Source organism: Tetrao urogallus (assembly GCF_951394365.1).
Source record: "Tetrao urogallus genome assembly, chromosome: 7".
Taxonomy (NCBI): domain Eukaryota; kingdom Metazoa; phylum Chordata; class Aves; order Galliformes; family Phasianidae; genus Tetrao; species Tetrao urogallus.
In genome coordinates, this window is record NC_136820.1 from 15,093,595 (window position 1) to 15,106,465 (window position 12,871).

Consider the following 12,871-nt stretch of genomic DNA (forward strand, 5'->3'; position numbering starts at 1 on the left):
CTGTCCCTACTCTATCTCACAGCATTTAGAGAGCCCATGCTGCCCCTCTAGACATGGCAAAAATCACATCTTTATTTCGCTTAGTCAATTTATTCTCTCTTATTCTGCTTTTCTACATGTGATGTATTCCTTACATGTAGATTTAACTTCCATGATATGTGCTTTCCTTGACAGGCATAATGCTAAAGCCGTTAAATCCACATTAAAAATCCTGTTACTGCCTGTAGTAACACACAAAATTGTTCATCACATATGGTTTATGATTATGTTTTCATCCATCTAGGAAGAGTGTAGAAATAATTGAAAAAATTAACTATCTGGGAAAGCTTAGGTAGAATTTAATAATATCCTTAATATACTTTCATACTTTAAATCTGTAAATAGCTCCTATTATTTCTCATCCTTTTGTATAATAGGATAGGACCTGTTACAACCAGACACAGTGCCAGGCTTGCCAGTATCTTGAGAACACGAAAATCTCAGCTTCCATCTGATCCAGAGTGTCATGGAAGGAAATGCACTTCCGGGGGGCATGAGAGCTGAGTCCAGCCATACAATACGTGGGACTGGGATGCTGGGCATTTTGTTGCTGGCATCAGACTAAGCCAACCTGCCTCTTCTGGCTTGTGAGGTAACTGAATTAAAAAAAAAAAAAAAAAAAAAAAAAAAAAGCTCTTCTCCCTTTGTTTTCACTATATTTTGAAAAAAGTACTTAGCTGGAGAAACTAACAGCCTTTTCCCCAACATGTGAGATCTGATGGATCTAAAAAAAATAAAATAAAAAAAAAAAAAAAAAAAAAAAAACACACACACACAAAAACATGGAAAGAACAAGTACGACTTCGTGTAAGTGCCAGTCAGCACACGTCCTCACAAGCAGACCCTCCTAGCATTATCTGTCTGGTTTGGAGCAATTCAATACAAGGAAAAGCTGTGTAATGAGAAGATACAAAAATGGCAGAGAGAATGTATATCCTCCTGCTCATTGAAGATAAAGAGATGCAAATTGCCTGAGCTCTGTTACAGCAAATATAGCACAGAATCAGAAGCCAGAGGAGCTTCTAATAATAACACCTCATTAATTAAAATACCCAAAAACATATGGACAGGAAAGGAAAGGAACATACTGTGAGGAAAAGTGCATATCAGAAGAGTATAAAGAAGGTATTTATAGTTTAGAACCCTCTCATTTTTTCCTTTTACGATACTGTTTAACACCATAAATAAATTTGGTCATTTCTCCCTCATTAAGAAAAGGTAAGAGAGAAATGAGAAAAAGAGTCAAGTGTTTTTAAAGACACGTAATTGATTAAAAAGGTGGCACAGTTTAGCAACAGTCACCTGAACTCCTTCAAAGAGTCCAAAACCGAAAAGTGACAGCTTTGGTTGCATCTCACGCATTTGCACATAGATTACCAAATGCATCCATACTGCACTTCTACTCTTCTCCAACCAAACAACATTCCCTCAGCTGGTAAGACCTTTACTTCTCCTATGCCACACTAACTAAAAGGAAAAATGCAAAATATTGTTATTTCTCAAAAGATTTAAGTCCCCGAATACCCAGCTTTCTTTTTCCATACCATTCTTAGCAAATCCTGACTTCCAGACCATTTTGCAAGACATTTTTAAGGCACATTCCAGTTGCGGAGTGATCTGGCTCCACCAAGTGACAATTGCTGTTATTGCTTGTCTACACCTGGAGTGAAGACAGCACAGATCTGACCCTGGACACTGCAATAAGGCTGTAACCAATGATGGTATTTCGTTGAAAAGCTTTCACCCCCATTAGTTGATGCCCTCCATGTTATTTTGCTGTTATTTAGGTTTTAAATGAAGATGGTATGGGGCTGAGAACTATTTATTTTTCTCCATTTATGTTGGACAATACCGAAAACTGTTCTACAGAAGTGACCAAGTTGTTCATTATTACAACAGTTAATACCTCTGGAACAAATCACAGTGGGGTAGAAGGGTTTCAGAGAAGCAAACTGTTTTTCAGAAAGTTCTGAACCCTCCAGATGACGGGCAAGATCATCAGATCATCATACCTCTAGAAAGGGGAGGGGAACACAAGGAGAGTGTAGAAACGACCACATTACGTGGTCATCATATAGAAGCCTGAAAGAACACGCATTTGAAGACTCAACCAAAGTGGAGAAGCTTCCTAACGTGCAGCCAGGAATGTGGATGATCTCACATCTATTTTGTATACAAGCATTTTTTGAGAGAAAAGGTGCTCTGAAAGAAAGGAGCGAGGAGGCTGAAGGCCAGGGACAAATTCTGTATAAGGCAGTGAAACAGATTGCTTTAGAAGCCCACTTCATAAACCCACTCACAGTCCTTACACAACATCTCTTACAAGCATGAAAGAGAAGAAAAAAAAAGTAGATGTGCTGAGACTTGGAACCACTGTGATCAGATGCTGGCATTTAGTGCTTTTGTGACATTGCTTATTCTCTAGTTAATTGGAAACCTTACCACAGATAGTAGAATTTCCTCTGACATCATTATCATTTGCATTTTCATCATTTTGGGTGAGGGCAGCTATGGAAATGAGGGCACAAAACCCTCTTCTTTAGTTTGGAGTTGTCCTTCAGCGAGTTACTAGCAGAGACAACCACTGCAAACCCACTCATAAGACATGCACTGGCACACACACAAACACACAAAAATAGGATGGAGAGACATAAAAGCCATTAGAGGTGCACTGAATACCTTAGGTATTGTTCTTTCTGTTATGGTCCCTAGCTTACAGTGGAGAATATGAGCATGGATACGTGCTAACAGAAGCACAGTTTCTGCATTCTCAGTTACAAAGTGTGTGAGGTGAAAGAAGAGGCAAAAATGACTCAGAAAGCAGTGCATGCGTACGTGTGTGTGTGTGTGGTGGGGTATATGTGGGTGTGATGGTGTCTGTGGCGTGCTTTGAGTTGAAGGTATTGGGAAACTTCTGTTTATTTGCTTCTGGCTTTATGCTTATTGCTGCCATAGTGATGGCGAAAGCCAGGCCTCTGATCAGCTGATGGATGATTTAATGATATATACTCAGTGGAAGAGTTCAGAAGAAACACTAACATGCATTTCATTGACTTCAGTTTCTCCTTTTGCTCACACTTATAGCCAGATACACCCTACTACTCTATTACGTACAACATCAGTGTCATTAATTTGTATATGTGTTTTTGTAACAGTGCTGTGGCATTCCTGATTTTTATCTGAACTTAAAATGACAGTTTCTGTGGCTACTTAAGCCAGTTAAAGTATTAATAATAAATTATGTCTGTAGCAGAAGAGACAACTGTATCCAACTTATGCCCCTGTATATATATTCTCTGGAATTTCATCCATAAATCCATCAAAGTACTTATTAATAATTTTACCTGCTTATTGACTCCAATGAGTAACTGCAAATGTTTCAAAACAAATCCCTACATCAAGATGGTATTATATTTAACACAGCTGTGATGATTTAAAGCACATGAATTTTACCTTAACAAGACATATGTTGGCTCATCTTCAGTTAACCCACACTTGTTTGCTTCTCTTGTGTATGTGCAGATTCATCTGAATATTCAGAAGTATTTCATTGAAAGTGAAAAACACAAAATGCCTATTTCTAACAATTTTAGCAACAGGGGCTAAAATGATAATCTGTAACTCCAAAGGTGGCTGAAACACAACAGCCCAGCAAGCCATTCACTAAGCAGTCTGTACTTCTATCCAAAGGACAGGAACAAAGAGGACACTTTGCAGTATTATATTTGCTACTCTTCATAACAGATGTTATGTTCACTTTTTTCCTCCATTCTCACACTGTACACCTTCTCATACCATCATAGTTTTCAACCCACCTCTTGCTTTGATAAAAGTAGTGAAATACAGGTTACATCTACTCTTCTGACCAAGTTGAGCTACCCTCATGCTTTTACATCATCACCACACAGTTGCCTGATGCAGGGGCTGACTATGAAGCAGCTGAAGCCATGGCTGGATATCCTAGCTGGGTTTCTGAAGGCCTCCCAGCTGCCTACAACAAGAACTTACTGTGGGACACCAGAGCATGGCTGCCCTTCTTCCCTGGCAGTTCCTTGCATGATCAATGTGCATGACCGAAAGAGACTTCACAAAACCAAACACAGTGGGTGTGATTGTCTGATGAGGCAAAGCCATTTAAGTTGCTCCTTTGATGAAGTCAGTCAGAATTTTAAACTTATTTTCTACCAAGGATTGGATTATCAATTTGTTTTACAAAGGTCTAATAAAAATATTACGGTTCCTCTTATTTGAAGACTTTGATCATGGAATCAACCAAAGCAAGCAACTAATATCGCGTAGGATATTCCAGATCCAACTGCTAGCTTAGAAGGGAAAAACAACCTCCTGCCTTAAAAGCCCATTAGTTAGCCCTCTAACACAGTGTGTTGGATAAGAACATGTAGCACCACACCCAGAAACAAAATCCAACGAGAAGTGCCTAGAATGCTCCCAGAACCACAGCTCTGACTCTTCTAACGTCACGTATACACGTGATGCAACTCTGTCCACGGGCCTCGCTGATGTTAGGTCAAACCTGAGCTGAGATTGCGCTTTTTAATCCTCCAACTCCAGTCACTGTAACAGTTGTTTTGCCACAGGAATGCACCTACTTGTAATAAACTAACCCAGACAAAACGTGGCATCAATCTTCATGGACAAAAACATGAATTTGCTTACAGTAAAGGGTACGCGAGCAAGAAAGATTCACTTACCAGGCAAGACTAGATGATCTTGGAGGTCCTTTTTCTAACTTGGTGATTCTACGATTCTAGGAGACATAAATAGTACCAGATAATAAAGAGGAGGTAGACTGTATGGAAGTTATTATGCTAAGAGAGAAATACAAATGTTTTAAGATACAAGTAATGTAGAAATAAGCACAATTTGTTAATCTCTTCTTTGCTTAAACTATTATCAGAAAATAGAACATAGGTGTTTAGAAACAAAACTTGGAGCATTTGAGAGCTGTAATAACATTTGTCACTGCCACTAAAAGCAGTAGTGAAAATAAAGTGATAAGAAGTTATTTTATCTTGATAAGCACGCTTAGGAAAAGGAGCTAGTTACAAGGAATGACTTCTGGATGGCAAAAAAGAAAGAAACCAAGCACAGTTCATTTAATCATAGCACATTCATGTCAAGCACACGGTTGAGTAATGGCTAAAAGACCTTATCAGCGTTGCTAGAAACCACTAATGGCTAGCTGGCCAAATGCAAAACATGTTAGCCGTAAGTGAGGCAAAGTTTATTGGGAAAATTATTATTTTGGCTAGACCAAGCACTGTTTGGCTAGAAAAACTAGTCCAATGTAATTATTAATCAACTAGATAATTTTAGAGACCTGCATTTACATTTGAGAAGATCTGTAAAGTACACTTATTTTTCTGACTGGAAAAGTAAAGGAATTCCATGCTGTTGAAATTGATTGCTGTCCTGGAAATACTGTCCTTCATTAACTTCTCCCTTTTTACCTTCAAGGAATTCTCAAATATGCTGCTGGACAAATACTTAGAAGTGAAATGGAGGTCGATAGTAATAGAAATGAGCCTTCTCACTTTATTTCAGAGATCTGCCAGTAGGCTGACAATATCATTTCCTTAGTAAGAATGGTCCAGACAGAAGTAAACAAATCTAAGTAGAAGTTAAGTATACCTTTTAAAACATAATTATTGCTTTTGAAGTAATCGTGAAGTAATTTTCACCTATTATCAAAAGTATACATGAATGTCAGTAAAGGATAAACCTTTCAAACTGAGTTACGAGCAGAACAGAAAATTTGAAGATTGTTTTCTTATCTCTGCAGTCTATTTTCATTATGTACCAAACAGTTAAGAGAGGACTGTTGTTCAGTGGTGCAATTAGCGTTTATATAGTCAACAGCTGTTAGAAAGTAAGAGATTTAGAAAACCTAGTCAGGAAAATAGATGTGGCCTACAGCTAGAATTTCCAAACTGCAGTTGTTTAGAGGAGTTCTCAGACAAGTCTATTTACAAGTTGCTTTCTGAAGGACTTGTTAAACAAAGACTATATTGGTTGCTTCCAATTGCTTTTTTTTTTTTTTTCCTTCCTTTCAATTATAGAGGCATTTTCATCTGGACAATGCAGCGTCAGAGCTAGAAAATGCTTTTTTCAAGCTAAGAGCAGAGATTGGTTAATACTTTACTAAAAAGCACATCTGCTGGGTGTTACTGTTCAAAGACAAAAGCTTAGAATATGCTTGATAGACGTGACTTGGACTATTCAAAGACACCTGATACAACAACATAATTTTCTAAGCAGAAGGAATCTGAATGTGGAAGTCTAGGAGTTGAGTCGGAAGGGACCTTTAAAGGTCATCTAGTCTAACTCCCTTGCAACAAACAGGGACATGTACAGCTATGTCAGGTTGCTCAGAGCCCCATCCGGTCTGACCTTGAATATCTCTACGGACCACTCCTCCACCACACCTTGGGGCAACCTGTTTCAGTGCTTCACTGACCCTATCATAAGAAATGTTTCTTTCTTATATCCAATCTAAACCTCTTAGTCTGAAATAATTTCTGCCTATCCTATTTCAAAAGCTAAAAACCCTGCTAAAGAGCCTGTTCCCTTTGTTCTTACAGCCCCCCTTCAGATATTGAGAGGTAGCAACCTTTCAAATCTACCTGGAGCAGCCCCAGTTCTTTCAGCCTGCCCTTGTAGGAGAGATGTCACATCACTTGTATCATTTCAGTGGCCCTCCTCTGGACGTACTCCAACAGGTCCGTGTCTTTCCTGTACTGAGGACTCCATATCTGGACACAGTTTTCCAGGTGAGGTCTCACCAGCACAGAGCAGAGGGGCAGGATCACCTCCCTTGATCTGATGCCATGAGAAGTGTACTGTAGAAAATATAATTCCTGTATTTTTCCCAAGATATATAGAACTGAAACAACTGAAAGTGAAGCTTGATACACCTGAAGAAGATTAGAGTAGATATTGATTTAATTTTACTTGAATGGAGTCTCTAACATACAGCTAGGACTTCATATCTGGCATTTTCATAGAGACTGCCGTTTAAGATCCACATTTGCTTGATTTGTACTAAGTGCATAATAATAAAGCTAGAGGGGAAAATACCTTAATATGGAAAATATCTTCTCAATTAAGCATTCGCAAGATTAAGCAATAGCAGTTCAAAAGGATTCAAGTATAAAGAGACTTCCCATACTGCCAAACATCACGTTTCACAGTCAGCTACCTGTTGAATACCTCCTCGTTAAAAAGCTCACTCTGCTCTCATACTCCTTTGCAGAAATCTTGAGAGAAGAAATAATTCTGCTGCTACAAACCTTAGTGTGTTGGATGTAACTTCCTCAGGCCTTGCTGCTTGCAGTGGTAATGGAGTCTGCTTTGGGCACAGACAGAATGAGCATGCTTTTAGCTTGCTGTAAGCTTCCCTTTATAGAGCTCAGCAACCAGCTGGTTTCTATTAGCTCAGCAGGTGGCACCTGAGGGGAGAGAAAATAATCAGTTTAACACCACCAACAACCTGGTGGTACAGGCTGGGAAGTGACTTGTGCCTCTGGCCACTTCTGCTGGTAAACTGGGCTGTCCAAGGGCTTGAGAGAATATGCACAATCACCACCTTTCTCCACCTGCCCACTTTACACTGGCTGCACCTCAGGTCAACAGGTCACTGGCAAAGTCATGCCAGACTAGCTTGGCAATGCCTCGTGTATATTAAAATATTCTTGTAAAGAGCAACATCTGTTGTGGTGCGTGCTGCTAAGACAAATGTCCAATCCTACTTGCCAGACCATGCAAATATCACAGGGAGAAAAAAGGCTCCTGGATCACCCTAAGCCTCTAGTGTCCTCAGCACCTTGGAAAAATCATCAAATTAGAAAAGTGACAGGGGTTTGGTACCTCCTGTGCAGGACCAAAGTGGCCTTTAACAAGGAAAAATCTGCAGTAGATTGTGTTTGGAAAGTGTGGTTTAAAAGAAAATGTAAAAAGGCCTATAAAATTCAAAAGCAAAACCATGAACAAATCACTTACCAAATGCCAGTGGAATCTGATCTTGCAAGAGGCTATCTGAGTGGAGGTGGAAGAAAGCATCGCTTTGAACACTTTTGTTCAGTGGGATGCTGCAAAAATGGCCAATAAGATCAATTTTTGGTATCTGTCTTCTCACCCTTTAGAGGAAGCAATGTTCACTGCCTGATGTGATGTTTCAAACGGAAATGAAAATGCATATCTGGCTGTGTGTGCGAAGATACTGTACAAGTTTGGAGAAAAGAGACAACGTTGAGCATAGAGGGAAAAAAAAAATCTTATTGGAGCTGTAAGAGCCCTGGATACGCATATTAAAAAAGGAAGGAATGAACCATAAAATCACAGAATCACCAAGTTGGAGACCTCCAAGATCATCCAGTCCAACTATCCACCACCACCACCGTTTCCCATTAACCACATCCCTCATTACAACATCTAAATGTTTCTTGAACACCTCCTGGGACAGCGACTCCTCCACCTTCCTGGGCAGCCCATTCCAGTGCCTGACCGAACAAACATGGTCTAAATCTGAAAACCAAACTGTAACCTCAGAGACAGACTCTCCACTCTAAGGTCAGAACAAGAAAATAGCTAAAAAAATGAGCCAAAGACCTGAAAAAAACCACACCAATACAAAATATCTGAGGCTATGTCAAGCCCTGGCAAGTAGATGAAGATATGAAAACAGTAAAGACCGATGAAGGAGAGGAAGAGGAAAGATCCTTGTGTCAGGAGAACACAATGATCAGATAAAGCGCGTGCCCAGGGGAGAGCAATTCAACATGCACGAGGACTCCAAGTGGTCCAAGCAATCCTTAAGATGAAAACATGCATAATGGCTTTAGGTTATCCTTCTCTCTCTCCAGAATTTGGTAAATACAAATGGCAATACAAGCCAGCCTTGGGCAGCAGCTACAGAGCCAAGGCATCTGTTGGTGTCTTGCAGCCGTGGCTGGGACCTGTCTGCTGAGCATGCTCAGAGGGCACATGGAGACCATGTGGGTACTGGCGTAGAATCCCTGTCAATTTCATTTTGAATTTTGAAGTTCTATTCAAACAATCAGTAGTGACATTATGGCATTGTTCAGTGTTAATTACACTTTGTCACATTTCTCTCTATGCTGATCTGATCTGCCTCTGGCCTTGGTTTCAGATAGCTGAAAGCACCTACACGTTCCATTATTCCCACCCATTTGTTCTCAAACAGGGGATGATGGCAGTGTTTTCTGCTTCAGAACAAGCCAGCTACCTACCCCATTTTTTCTTTTCTTGTTTTTTTGTTTTTTTCTTTAGTATAAAAAGAAGTGCTAATAAGAGTTTTAATTGGGTGATATCATGACAAGATAGGTGTCCAGGACAGGACAAGAGGCCAGACAAACAAGTCAGGTTTCAGCATCCCTTTAATGAGCCAGCAACTGCAGTGCTGCATGTCTACTTGACTGGTGCAGCAAGCCAAACCCAGGAACGCCTTCAGGACTACTTTTGCATTCCCCTGCTTTTACTAAGGAAGTAAAGAAAATGTAACTCCTTTTTTTTTCGTTTCTTACCTTCAGGAAGAGACTTAGAAGATGTTTGATTTCCATTGGTGAGTTCCTGCAGGTTCATGAGGTTTGTAACAGTCAGCTCTGAGATGAGAGGAATCATGGGGTATGGCTGTTGCAGATAAAACACTTTCCTACTGCTCACGGTGAACATCTGGCACATTTATTTGTAAGGGAGATACTTTTCTGTGCTGGCCAGTTAACCTTCTTCCTACATCTTACCCACCTGTACACCCTGACTCCTGGACATTTTCATTAGCAAAGGGATGCTCCTGCATCTGGGTCAGAGGCCAAGTGCCAAAGTTTTGTAAGAGAGAGGATGTTCCTGGTACACACCAGTCCTCTCTGAAGAATGGAGACCATCATCACTAGCAAAAATTTACATTGTCACAAATTAGAATTTCTCTTCTGCTTTTGTAGAAAGCCAAACGTAATAAAAGTACAGATGTTACTGAACCCTGACTTTGCCCTTTATCTGAACCTGTGATTCATGACGAGGTGCTTGATCAGACCATGGCAGCTATGGGACAGAGCATTTGCACTGCAGTTGTTCAAAATGACTTCCTCATCTGTAATGGTTGGTTCATTATGGTGTTAATGTTGGTTGTGCACCTATACAGCATGAACCATAGCTTTTGTGACAGATGTGCTGATAAACAAATGCAGGGAATTATTTGCCTGCTGAGAAATGCAACCTGGCTATGATTCTCAGTGTGTTTGGGTTCATGTCGGAGCTTCTGAAAGGTTCAGCCATTTTTTGGGTCATTCCATAATTCCTTCAGCAAATAGCTGGGGTGGATATCGGGGGCTGCCTGAAAATCATGTGGTACTTTATTAGGGGTGCAGACAGATCACTACATCCCAATCTGCCTATGAGCAAACTAAACAGGACATAAAAAACCACTGGACGTGACACAAGCAATTGCCAAGTATGATAGATACCAGTGTGCAACAACAACAAAAACACAGCAAGTATAGTGCCGTGAGGAATGCTGGATTCCACAGATGACTATAAAGTGAGTTACGTGAGGGATAACCAGACTTCAAAGACAATTGGAAGGGGGTGTTACGGACCTTCTTGGGAGTGGAATCATGTAAGGCCCGTTGTGCCTGTGTAACCATATCAGCTATGTCACATCAAGTCAAGATTACCTACGTTTCGTTATTAAATACAGAATTTGGGTATGGGTGTAACCAAACTTGGATTGAGGGGGTAAAGCAATTTGGGACAACTTGTTTATTTGGGAGGAGGCTGGGTTGAGAAAGGGAGGACCAGGACATGGGAAAAGAGGTAACAGATGTAAATGATACAATCCCAGCTGTTTGTGGTACCTGCCCTTTATCCCTTACAGCCTGGAGCAGGACAATGAGCCAAACCTGTTGTTCTGATGATACCACACATTTCCACAACCAGGAGGCCTGGGGTGCATTCCCTGGCCAGCAAGAGAACGCCCATGATGGACAAATCAAGCACCTCAGCATCACCGTGTTTGTATCTGTTCCAAGCCTGACAGCATCAGCATCTCCGTATCAGGCTATCGTCATCCTACCAGCATTCATGATTCAAGTGTTAGTTACCTACTTCATAAAAGGTGATTGCCCTGCTTCAAAATGCTACGTGTATTTTCCTGACTCACCTTGGAATGTTTCTTGGTTTTCAGTCAAGGCATAATGGGGAGAGCAATCAGCCTTTAGAGAGGGCCACTGGGATGCAAGTATTCCTCTGTGGATTCTAGATATAGATAGAAGTGCACTGAGAAGCTCAGATAGTTTTTCTTTCTTTCTCTTTAGATCAATATTAGCAACGCAAGATGATCTAAACTACAGCAAACCCTGAGATAAAGAGCTTGCCAGACTACAAGAGGAAAAGCAATACACATTGATTACTGCACCCTGGATCATGCCCACCCCTCAAAGCACTCCATGTTTGGAAAGTTGATGTTGTTGGAATATGATTGCCTCATATTCCAAATAAGCATTAGATGGCAGGGCAGGACTGTCCTGCCTCACATATATTGTTTGTAAATGAGAGCCCAAGATTGTGGTTCAGTGAGAGATCCCTTGCATAGGGATTTCTTCCTGTATTCTTCATGCTGCCCATATGCCTTAACAAACCCAAGAGAACTTGCTCCCAGAGCAGCTCTGGGCAGCTTCTCTGCTCATCTGAGGCACAGCAGGAGGTGAAGCCTGCACCACTTCTTCCCCACCTGTCCCTTGTCTCCCCTTGACCTCTATGATATGCAATGGTGGCCATTTGGCTGTCGACTCTGTTCAGCACTATTTCATATCAAGATAGGAAAGGGATGATGGTAGGAACTGGAATTCAGGAGATGCAAAGTAAATTCTCACCTTAGCCAGGGTTTCTTTGCTGGATCTTGGGTATGTCTTCAGATAAACTGCCTGAAAAAAGGAAGTAACATATCCCTGTCTTCCTGGAGCACTGATAATGTAGAAATAGCATTATACTGAGAGCCCTATTTACACCTTTAAGAGCAATGTAGGACAGACCAATCTCTTCTATATGTGTCAAATTGAATATCACTCCTTGGATATAACACTGTTAGCAAAGCTTTCTGTAGTCCTCTGAATCAGATTTTCTACTTTGAAAGAATTCCTCTATATGGTGGCTTAAAGCTAGTTCTTTTTATCAGGCTTTTCTAGGTGTCCTGACAGGGCAATTAACAGCAGCACGCACAGCATTTGCATGGCTTCTGTTAAGAAAGGATCATCACGATGGCACATAGTCATCAAAGTGTTAACAGAATTAATTGAGCAGAATTCAATTAAGAATTAAGAGTCTCTGGGAGGTCAGGACTTCTCCTTCTGGCAAGCACAGGTGTTGTGAGCACCTGTGAGGTGCTCACAGGAGCAGTGAGGACTGTTCTTCTGACATAGAAACAGAAGCAGTGAAATGCAAAAGGCCACTGTTGTCCAGGCAGAGTTATCTGGTCTGTGTGCTCCAGCCACTTTGCCATGTCTGCAGCAGACAAGCACATCCTGACCTCTGCAGTTCACCCATCTCAGTGTGCCCCTGCATTAATGGCACGTCTTGTAGCCAGGAGTGAGCCACGTGGAACAGAAGGTTTTCTCCTGTCTCTGCTACATTTGGTGCTTTGCTTTCACAGATCAAGTTACAGAAAGGCTCCTTGAGGTGCCTGCAGTCATGTTCTGTGTGTGTTTACCTCTCTGCTTTTGCAGACATTGATATTTCTCCTCCCCTCCCATCAACAACTTCTGAATCTGGGTGTTTTCTAGAGAATGAGAGATCTCCTAAG